At 31.2% G+C, this 12,829-nt stretch overlaps 1 non-coding gene across 1 annotated transcript; it reads right to left on the bottom strand.

Moving 5' to 3' along the window:
• Positions 1-12,028: 12,028 nt before the first annotated feature.
• Positions 12,029-12,131, bottom strand: LOC145018988 (U6 spliceosomal RNA). Its single transcript, XR_013667309.1, has one exon. It is a non-coding gene; the product is annotated as a U6 spliceosomal RNA (small nuclear RNA).
• Between the last annotated feature and the right edge of the window lie 698 nt (positions 12,132-12,829).

The raw sequence follows: 12,829 nt of genomic DNA, 5'->3' as shown, positions 1-12,829 counted from the left end.
CATAATATATCATATGTTATGATTTATTAAGTCATGTATATTATTTTAGACTAGAAAGACTCTTTTGTATTTTAGCTAAAAGTTAGGGTTTATAAAATATAAAAGAGTTTGTATATGTTAAAAAACTTTGAATTGTTTTTTTTATGAAAAAAATGTAGCTAGTGATGAATCAAAAGAGTATGGACATTTGATTTATATATTCAAAAGTTATGACATGCCTTACAAAGCATGGCTAACATCTTGGTCTAGAGAATGCATGTCCAATAGGTTAAGACCCTGTGGGTATAGAATTAGCTTTAATAAAAGGGCTTGACTCTTTTTTTTCTGGTTAGTTGAAAAAAAAGCGTAAGATGCATAGACATCTTCATTCTCTCCCTTTTGCTCATTACTTGAAGTTTACTTGTTTTCTTTTTTATCCCTTTAGTTTATATTTTGATTAACCAAACGCTTAAGAGTTTAAGAGTTTAAGAGTTTTCGATTCGCATCAACATCAAATTGAAGCATTGTTGGTTGATTAGTAAATATGAAGTTCTATTTTCATTCTTCTACAACATCCAATTCTCCCCTTAAGAACTCAAAGACTATAATGGTTGTTATCATCTACTTATTCCTCTTTGGCTATTGTTTTTCTTTCCAAAATTTGCGAGAAGATTCATAGTAGGTATAAACTAGTTTTATGTTTATTCAATTTTTAAAGTCTGCCGTTGCTAAAATCTTATGTTTTTAAAACTATTCTTGAATAAAAAACCCAACAATATATACCTATTCATAAACAAATATATATATATATATATATATATATATATATATATATATATATATATATATGAATAAGTATGTGTCTGTTCATAAATGATTATTCATATATGAATATGGCGGTTAGTGATGGAGGTGGTGACGGTTGTGGCGACAGTGGTGGTGGGGTTGTGGTGGCATGGTTGGTGGTTACATCGGTGATGGACATGGTGGCAGAGGTGGTAGCAGGGGTAGTGGTGACAATGGGGTGGTGGTGGTGGCGGTGCCAGATATGGTGGCGAGTAGTGGCGGTGGTGTAAATGGTGGTGGTGGAAGTGGCAACGGGTAGGTGGCGGATGGTGAATTCATATATGTATATGCATAAATTTATATTCATATGAATATTACATCTTCCTCGTCATGTCGATATGACCAAGAGTTTTATGGCAAGATATAAATGAGTGACTGAGATTTATTTCTATATCTAAACCTTTTTTTCTTAATTGAACTTTTATATATATATATATATATATATATATATATATATATATATATATATATATATATATATATATATATATATGAGAACAATTGCAAACAAATTTAAACCACTCATTTATTTTTTCTATACCATACCCACCCCCACCCCACCCTCTCCCACTATTTCTCTTGTCTTTCTCTTCACGTCAGACCACCATTGAGACCACCGGACTTCCGCAGAATCACATGACCTCCACTGAACCACCGCCTACATTTCATAACCATCGGACCACCTACATTGTTCTCCGATTTTCTTGTCTGCACCTGTCGCACCTCGAAACCGATGGCGGAAACATTTCGGGGTGCGACAGATTGGTATCAGAGCACTTTGTCCCCTTAGTGTTTGTCGCACCCCGAAACCGATGGCGGAAACGTTCCGGGGCGGAGGACGTCATGTAAGTATCACAACCAATGTACATAGTAAGCATAGTAAACACAAAACATTACATTACATATGAATAATTACATTTGTTTGAGAGTAAAGTGATACATGTTTATCTTTACAAAAGTTTGAACAAAAGTAAGACGTGTCTTCTAAAATGCTCCGTCTTCTCCAAAAGATTGCGGGTACCTATCTAATGTGGACCTGAGAATACAAGCAGTTTGAAAATCCGCATAAAGCTGGTGAGTTCATAAGCTGTTTGTTTATGTAAAAAGATCATGTTTCCTTTGGTTTTCTGAAAAGTTGTTATCAAGAAAATCTCATATTTTCTTATAAAGACAGTTTGGTCAAAGTTCTGAATTTCTGTTCAATACAACAGTAGATAGTTTAATACGTAAAACTATATATTGAAAGATCCCTGGGAATACCATCCAGGACAACAGTAGGTAGTTTTAATATATAAAACTACAGATTAAAAACCACTGGGAATACCATCCAGTAAAACTATAGATTAAGAGAAGATATAGATTCCGTGAATAAACTTATATTTTTATATTAATACGTATTATGAGTCGGATAACCATGCTAATATGACAACGAGACCTCCTTGACGTTCTTCAGGTGTCAGACGATATCCAGAATTTGTCACCCCACGCGTGCCCGCCTAACTGTAGCTAGCAGTTAAGGTGTGTGATTGTCAGTCCCGAATAGATCTATTCACAAATTCCATGCTCTCCCTCCAGGAGACTCTGGTTACACTTCCGGAGAGGATTTACTGATGACCCGAAGGGTTTAATGAAGATAAATCTCACAAGCTAGTATTAAATTATTCATGGTATACTCGGTGGTTATCAAACATCATACAGTAAAACAGTTTAATACAATGAAATTATCTGGCATGATATTCTAAATTAAACAGAGATAAACTGAATTAGACATAGTTTATCTATTAACTTTGCATGAAATTTGTGTCCGTAAAACAAGAACTAAAGATCCCAAATTATTCCCATAATAATTTGATTGGTTTTATTGTTTCCTTTATTGTAATTGAAATCCACGTGACTATATTCGATAAAACATCCCTTATGCTCCGCATAATACATAAGGGGTAAAGATATTTAAAAGTTTGCTAGATATTTATAGAATTTCATCACTTTTAAGTTTCGAAAACATTTATAGTTTGCTTGTATTCCCCCCTAAAAACATTGAAAAACACGGAAAAAGGCGTAGGGGTATGAACTCACTAGTCAAGAAACGTGTCGGTTTGGATGCTATGTGTCAGTTCGAGGCTCGAGAGTACGCGAGGTTCCTATGTAATATGAAGAGATATATAATTGTATCTAATTATACCTTGAACCACTAATTAGATAAGAGTAAACACTTCTAGACGCGAAAACACTTCAATTCAAGTGTTTGGAGTGACCCGGGTAGCATCTACGGACGTGTATGGCTTGGATATGGAGTTTACTCTTCAAGAGTAAACTTCCAATGGAGTTTTCGGCCCAAATACCAACTCCCCATGAGTTTATGGCTGTAAACTCATGGTGGGGGTGTTTTTGGTTGCCTAATGGTCTTATAACTCATGAGGGGTGATGTTAGGCTTGGTTTCAAGGCATTTGAATGAGATTAGAACATCATAGGGACCATTTGAGGAGTTTATGACAGTAAACTATGATTTTATGGCCATAAACTCTTATATTCCATGTCTTAATGTGTTTTGGTGGTCCTAGATTAATTACATGTGATTCCAACTCATTTTACAAGTCATTGGATGAATTTAAGGCACCATTTGACCAAGTTATAGGAGTTTACGGCCCAGGAACGCATCCTTGGGGGGTTTACGGCTATGAACTCCTTATGGAGTGGTTTCTATCAAGTTTAAGGTCCCTAACTCGTTTGTGATTGCTTCTAGACATTATTCCAAGGCTTAGGAGGTGTTTAAGGGGCATCTTAACACCTTAAAAGGAGTTTACTGCCTATGAAATGGTGTTTACGGCCCAAGCATGTTCTTGGGCTGTAAACTCATGTTTACTCCTCAAATATCAAGGTTTAGGTGTTCTAAGTCCAGAATGATAAGCCCCTAAGTCGTATCTAAGCTTCAAATGTGGTTTGGAAGGGTTTTAAGGCTCAAAAACCCAATTCATATGAGTTTGCAGCCCAAGGGTGTCCCAGGGCTGTAAACTCATGTTTATGGTCCTATTTCACAGTTTAAACACGAATTTGAAGGCTAAAGATGCTAATCTATGAGTTAGGATAGTTATCTTACCGATTTGGAGCTTGTTTTGGATGATTTTGGATCAATCTTGGGTTTCTAGTGAGAGAGTAGAGAGAGAGGAGAAAAAGCTTCAAATAAGACCCAAATCAACTTTATATATGGTTCGGGTTTGGGGCTCGGTGAAATTCTACCCGATACTGACGTTAAACGGGGCTTTTGGTCGTACCCGATTTGGTTACCGTAACCCGACGTGATCGTAACTTATAATTTCTCCAAATAAATAATTGGAATGTTTTCACGCAGTTCTAATGTGTTCCGACACTTATGATGCCAAAATGAGAAGTCCCAAATTTTATTAATCTAAAACAAAGTTAATGGAAAAATTGGAACATAATGGCTTAACTGACAGAATACAAGTTACAAAGATGGAAAGTTTTTGGATTGTGACAGCACCTCCCTCCACCTCACTCATCCCCTTATCGGAAACCACTTTCATGTACTTTCATCGAGTTTATTTCCTCCATAATTTCCAAACTTTCCATCCTCGTATTCTCGTTTCTCCTCTTATAACCACCATTTCTTCTTTGGAAGACGATCCCCTCGCCAAACAAACGATTGATTTGATTTCCGAAATGTGCAGTTCAAGTGATTCTTCAATATACAACGAGTTTCTAGGATTTCAGATCTCGATTATCTTTTGGTTCCTTATTTTGGAGCAGGCATCAAATATATTTGGTAATTTTCGTCTATTCCTTACACAGATTTGTTCTTATGAGTTCTAAGTGACGTCGAATACATACTTGCTAGATGATTAGCGATTCTTGTTTGTTATTGTTGCTTCGTTACTCTTTCATTTGGGATAATTAACTTCTATCTTGTTTCATCTAATCTCATAGGCATTGTGACAACTTATAGATTTTTTATGAACACCAAGTGTTCGATGAAGTACCTAAATGATAAAACCTCCACAAATAAATCAAGAATAAGGTGGTGTATTTATTGTTGTAGTCTGTAGGTGCTTGTTAATGTTTTTTTTTGTTTGCTAAAACAACATCATTTTGATGTCTCTGTTTAATTTGCTTCTATTTTTTTTTATTGGACTTCATTTCCTCAAACATACTCAACAACTTGAATGTTTAGTTGTTGAGATTATAATCACATATGATTTATATGGACAAAAAATAATGATGTCTGTATAAATTATATGTTATTAGATACATATAATCACATCTGATTATATACACGAGAACTACTATTGAATCGAGAACACAAAGATAAATATTGCCCACATATATCATATGTGATTAATTGTATATAATCACATGTGATTATATATATATATATATATATATATATATATATATATATATATATATATATATATATCAAATCACATAGAATTTATCTGGAAAATATTCATTTTCGTGTTCTCGATTCAGTTGTTTTTCTTGTGTATTTAATTACATGAGATTATATGTATCTAATCAGATATGATTTATATGGGCAATATTCGTTTTTACATTCTCGTTCAATAATTGTTCTTGTACATTTAGTCATATATGATTTCTATTCACAATATTCATTTTTGCATTTTCGATTCAATAGTTTTCTTTTTCCACATTAGTCATATGTGATTAAATACATACAATCACATATGATTAAATACATGAGAAAAAATATTGAATAAAAAATGCAAAAACGAATATTATCAATATAAATCATATGTGACTTGATACATATAATCACATGTGATTGAGTACATGAGTACAACTATTGAATTAAGAAAGAAATAATGAATCTTGTCCACATAAATCATATGTGATTAGGTACATATAATCATATGTGATTATATGTATTTAATCACATATGATTTATGTGGGCAATATTAATTTTTGCGTTTTTAATTTAATAGTTGGTCTCGTATATTTAATCACATATGAATTATGTGAAAAAGATTTGTTTTCACGTTCTTGATTCAATAAATCATATATGATGAAATATATATAATCACATGTAATTATATACACGAGAACAACTATTGAATCAAGAAAATTAAAACAACTTTTTGTCCACATAAGTCATATGTGATTAAATACTTATACTCACATGTGATTAAATATATGAGAAAAAATATTGAAATGAAAACTTAAAAATGAATATTGTTCATATGATGGTAGTGGGTGGTGGTTTTGGTGGGTTGGGATGATGGTGGCGGATGGTGGTGGTCGGTGGTGATGGGTAGTGGTGGTCGGTGGTCATGGATGATGGTGGTGGGTGGTGGTGGTGGTGGCGAGTGTTGGTGATGGGTAGTGGGTAGTGGTGGGAAGTGGCTAGGTGATAATGATGGGTGGTGGAGGTGGGTGGTTGGTGGTTGTGGTGGGTATGGTGATGATGGTGGGTGGTAGGTGTGGGTGATAGTGGTGGGTAGTGGTGGTCGGTGGTGATGGGTGGTGGTAGTGGCAGGTTGTGGTCATAGTGGTAGAGGTGGATGGTAGTGGTGGGTGGGGGTGGTGGTGATGGGTAGTGGAGGTCGGTGGCAGTGACAGGTGGTGATGGTGGATGATATTATTTAGGTGATGAGTGGTATTGATTGTTGGTTTTTTTTTTTACTTATTTCGTGGTTTATATTAATATTATATGATAATTTTAAAAAAAAAAATTATAGGTTAAAATTTGTTTTCAAATATTCTCGTAATAAAAAATATTCTCGATTGAACTTATATATATATATATATATATATATATATATATATATATATATATATATATATATATATATATATATATATATATATATATGTAAAGGTTCAAATGAGAACCAATAAAAATTAAGAATCGTACGAACCATTAAATCAAATCTATCTTTTCAAATGATAAATTCTTTCAAACCCTCCCACTATTTTTGAAGAACACGCATTCCATATTACCACCACCACCTACCACCGTTGGCACCATCGTTGTCAGCCGCTTAACCTTCGCCGGAATGTTAAATCAATCATATTTTTTTCTCTTCAGATTTGGAACTACATCAAAACACGACATCACTGAGGTGTTTCCGCTTCATATCTACCCTCCACCGCCTGTCATCTCCGACGACATAATTCTGATTACTTTATTTTTTTTGTTTTTTGCTCCGATCTAACCATATCTGAATGATTCTAGTGATTTTTTCTCATCTCTGATCGTGTTCCTAGTCTAGATCTTTCGAGATGTGGTCAGATCTAGAACCTCCACTTACTGATTTTTCATCCGCTTCGCCTCCACCTCCAAATCTAACACTTTTTGTCACCGAAACACTAGATCTTTCGTACCGTTGTCTAGATCTGTAAGCTCTGGTCCAGAGTTATGATTTCTACCACCACCGATGTCCAGATCTATGAGGTCCAACAATATTGAAAGAGTTCAGACAAGATCTAGTGTCATGTTCTTCATGTTGCACATTTGGTTTTGTGTTCTTCATCTCAGATCTATGAAATTTTGTTGTTTTTTTTCCTCTGAAGATATGGATCTGTTCTTTCCGTTAAACCATTATCGTCAAACCCCTCTGGAGAAACAAACAACATCACCTCACTTCAGAGATGATGAAAACCTTATGTATTTGGTTAGATATGATGTTTTATGGTGATTATGGATATGATGTATCTAGTGCACACAAAGTGTTTGATGAAATGACTCAATGAAATGTGGGAAATCAAGTCATTAAGTTGTAAATATGTGTTTTATATGTATTAATTTGTCTAAGTTATTAAAGTTGTGAATGTGTATTTTTTGATGTATTAAGTGTTGAATTAATGTCTACAACATTGAAGTAAGTTTTGAATTAGTGTTTGAAATGTTGGATTAAACTGTGAATTCTGATTTTTTTTATCCAGATCTGGTTTTAAAGGGAAGGATATTGGCGATATTAGCACCGATGGTTGATGGTGGTGATGGTTGATAGCGGTGTACGATAGTTGGCGGTGTTGATACTGGTGGTGGTGGTAAGGTTAGCCTATTCTTCGGTGATTTCAGATAAGTTATTATCTTTCCTGATTAATGTGTATTTCTTTTTTATGTTTTCTTCTGAAATATGACATAATTTATTTATGTATTAAACTGTGAATGAGTTTTTTTATGCACTGAAATATAAGATTATACTTGTAAATGAGTTGTGAATGTATTGTATAAAACTGTGAATTTTGTGTATTACGTTGTAAAATTTTATTCATGACTTAATATATTAAATCCACAAATTAATACATAGAAATGTCAACATGTACTAACATATAAATATAAGTTTTAATTTGAAAATATGATTGTAAATATAAAAAAAAATTGTCTTAATTTGTGAATTTATTATATTAAGTTATGGATTTTGTATATTAAACTTGAATTGTGTATTATGTTGTGAATTTTATTCACGACTTAAGATATTAAATTCACAATTTAATACATAAAAATGTCTCCATATATTGACGTATAAATATAAGTTTTAGTTTGAAAATATAGCTGTAAATATAAGTTATTTTTGTCTTAAATAATGAATTTATTATAATAAGCTGTGAATTTTGTATACTAAACTGTGAATTATCTATATTAAGAGTTTCCAATTGATATTATGGTTGTTAATTTATATTATTTGTATTAAACAGTAAATTTATTATAATTAGTTGTGAAATTTATGTATTAAACTGTGATTTTTCTATTTTAAACTTTGAATTAATTGCATTAAGCTATGAATATTTATTTATATTGTGAAATTGAATATATTAAACTGTGAATTTTTTGTATTAAACTGTGATTTTTGTGTTTAAAAATATGAATTGACTGCATTAAACTATGGATTTTTTGGTTAAGCTGTGAATCGACTGCATTTTGCTGTAAATTTATAGTTTGTGTTAAAATATGAATGATTTATGTATAAATTTTTGTAGGCTTAATTAGACTCTGGATATAATATTTAAGTTGTTAATGAATGACTTTATTATTTTTTTTTTTTTGAAAGGCCAGTTAGTTGTTAGATGTTAAATTCACCAAGTTAGTAATTTGCCTATGCCTGGGATTAAACCCAAGACCTTCTGTCTAAGAGGCATCCACCTCTACCAAGTGGGCTAGTCCCACATTGGCAAATGACTTTATTTAAAGATCTGATTTAGAAGAAATGACGGCTACTATGTTGATATAGGTGGTTAGTGGCGGCATGTAGTCGTAGAGTTTGAGTTTTTGACTTCTTTGAATTAGTAAATTAATATAAAACAGTTTGTATTAAGTTGTAATTTTTTTGCATTAAATTGTAAATTGACTGTGCAAAGTTGTATTTTATATAAGTTTTGTGTTAAAATATGAAAGCATATACAAATGAAAATACTAGACTGTAAAAATTATAACTTTGCCATTTTCGTACCAAAAACACAAAAAATTAAGATTTTAACATATTTAATAAGAGTGTCTTATAAATATTTACTAACTAATTAGGGTTCTTAGGTTCTTAATCTTTTATGGTTCTCATTTGAACCACTCCTTATATATATATATATATATATATATATATATATATATATATATATATATATATATATATATATATATATATATGGAAAAGTGAATATACCCTTAAGGGTATATAAGCTTAGGTACCCAAACTCACCATACTACGTTGTTTTGTATTATATAATACATTCTAATTGTCTAATGTTCTTATAATATAACTTCTAACTTGATTTATTTCCATAATTTTTATAAATTACACATTTATCTTCATCTTAAATCATTTTCATTTTCAACTACAATATATGTAGCCTAATATGTGTTCGACAAAAAGATGTGATATAAGAGAAAGATAATAGTGAATTTCAAAAATCTTGACAGTAAATCAAGTTAGAGGTTTATGTTTAAGAACATTATAATGAATATATCAAACAAAACGATGTATTATGGTGTGTTTGGGTACCTAAGCTTATATACCCATAAGGGTATATTTACTTTTCCCATATATATATATATATATATATATATATATATATATATATATATATATATATATATATATATATATATATATATATATATATATATATATATATATATATATATATATATAGGAGTAGGTTCAAATGAGAACACAAAAAAGGTTGAGAACACGAGAACAAAGTAATTCATTTGCGATTCCATGTATTCATTTATGGAAAAATAATAAATTTTTACGCCTTTAATTTCAATTGAAGAGAAAAAGTATATTCATTTTGATTGTGCGTAAAAATTTATCATTTCTCCACAAATGAATACATGGAATCACAAATGAATATACTTGTTCTCGCGTTCTCAACTTTTTAGGTGTTCTCATTTGATCATTTCCCTAATATATATATATATATATATATATATATATATATATATATATATATATATATATATATATATATATATATATATATATGGAAAAGTGAATATACCCTTAAGGGTATATAAGCTTAGGTACCCAAATTCATCATATCACGTTGTTTTGTGTCATATAATACATTCTAGTTGTCCACTATTCTTATAATTTAACTTTTAACTTGATTTACTTCCATTATTTTTATAAATTACATATTTATCTCTCTTATATAATTTTCATTTTCAACTACAATATATATAGCCTAATGGTGGTCGGCAAAAAGATTTGATCTAAGAGGAAGTTAATAGTGAAATTTCGAAAACCTTGAAAGTAAATCAAGTTAGGGATTGAAGTTTAATCACATTATAACGAATATATCAAACAAAACGACGTATTATGATATGTTTGGGTACCTAAGCTTATATACTCGTAAGGGTATATTCACTTTTCCTATATATATATATATATATATATATATATATATATATATATATATATATATATATACTCAAGGGATGAATCACACGTTTGGAGAGAATAATTGGAAAAAAACGTTATCAATGCAATATGAGTTGAAGAGTTGCTACCTTTTCTTTCAACTTGTCAAGTCTTAACGTTTTTTACGGGGGCAGTGGGGTGGGTTTGGTAGGAATTGTGGGACCCAGAGACGGAAGGTGCTCAGAAACTCAGAGGATGTCAAGTAGAGTTTTTATTCGAATATTTATCAAATCATTTCGTTTGAAATTTGTTTATGTAAAATTAAATTTAGCCATTAATGCCACGTTTTCTAAATAAACAAAACAAACAAAATAATAATAGCTTTGAGAAAGAAGATTTCGGCAACCTTATATGAGAAACCTCCGCCAAAACAGATAATGATTTAGGAAGGTAATAAGGTTTTCAGTTTTCCGTATTAGGTCATTAAGGTTTTTTTGTGTGTATTTGATCAATATGGTTGTTATTATCGTTTAAAAATAGTCATTTTTACCGTTTTTAACCGCTAAAAATGATTATTTTTAAACGGTAATAACAACCATATTGGTCTAATACGCACACAAAAAAAAAAATTAGTGACCTAATACGGACAAACTGGAAACATTATTACCCTCCTAAGTAATTAACCCTAATTATTTAGAAAACATGCTTACTAATCAATGTGACTGGTTTGTTTGACTGAAAATAGTTGCTTCCATTTAAATTTATCTCACAACCCTTACAGAACTTCTAAGTCCAAAAACTCATATGATTAATGATCTTCATTACATAAATATGCAACATTTTATAAATAACTTCTTTTTTATCATTTAAATGTTTACATGAACACATTCATATGTACAAAAACAATCTCACTTTGATACCTCCCATCAATGTCTACATTTGATAACGAATGAAAATGTAATACCAACAGGGAATTACAGAGGATGTCTATTATAAATTATTTTATAAAAAGCAAAACCGCAACATGAACTAAGAAATTGAAGTTGCAAAATGAATAAAAAAATCAGCACATAAACAAACACATACATACTATCTACAACACATAAACGGAAGTTTATAAAGTATGAAACTTAATGATAGGAAAAATAAAAACTTAAAGGAGACTTTATAGAAAGAAAGATCACCCTTACTTACCACAAATGGTTGAAGACATCAACAAGAAGATCAATCTGACCATAGAATCCACATGTTGTCTGATCATGACTTCAGTAGATGAACTACTGAAACGTAAGAATTGAAATTGACCTCTATTAGCATTTGAAAAGGGAATTAGGGTTCTAGAGAAGACGACGAAGGGTTAATTTTTTTTTTGGACCATTTCTCGATTTGTGTGTGTCATCCTTGTGCAGGGGCCATGCTAATCTTCTTTGTATCGTTCCAATTTTATTGGATGTCCCCAAAAGGACAACTATAGATGAAGAGCTTCACCATATAGAGGAGTAGCAGGTTATATGGGACGATGCGAGTTCTAAATGAAGTAGTTTACTATTGATGGTCATATATTCTCAATGTCTTTAAAATTAGGGTTAATGACTTAAGAGGGTAATAAGGTTTACAGTTTGTCTGTATTAGGCCACTAAGGTTTTTTTTTTTGTGCGTATTAGACCAATATGGTTGTTATTACCGTTTAGAAATAATCATTTTTAACCGGTAAAAAGGACTATTTCTAAACGGTAATAACAACCATATTGATCTAATACGCACAAAAGTGACCTAATACAGACAAACTGAAAACTTTATTATCCTTCTAAGTCATTATCCCCTGCCAAAACCACTGTTTTACTCTTTGCGGTGATGGACGCTCATTTATATAAGACATAAGAGTAGAGGATAAGGAAATACCATATAGTTAAGTTAGTGCTATGTTGCAACGTATACGTGCAATAACACCACATCATATCCATCAAGAAGTGCTGACATCACTACATGTTATTTTTAATATATATATATATATATATATATATATATATATATATATATATATATATATATATATATATATATATATTCAACAGCAACAAAAACTAAGCAATCAATACACATTCAATGAAGATGGTTTAAAATAAAACGTTTTATTTGTTAATAGATTCACATTCAAACAATT

This window comes from Lactuca saligna, chromosome 9 (assembly GCF_052625555.1).
Source record: "Lactuca saligna cultivar CGN05327 chromosome 9, ASM5262555v1, whole genome shotgun sequence".
In the NCBI taxonomy this organism is placed as follows: domain Eukaryota; kingdom Viridiplantae; phylum Streptophyta; class Magnoliopsida; order Asterales; family Asteraceae; genus Lactuca; species Lactuca saligna.
This window is presented reverse-complemented; position numbering and strand designations above follow the sequence as displayed.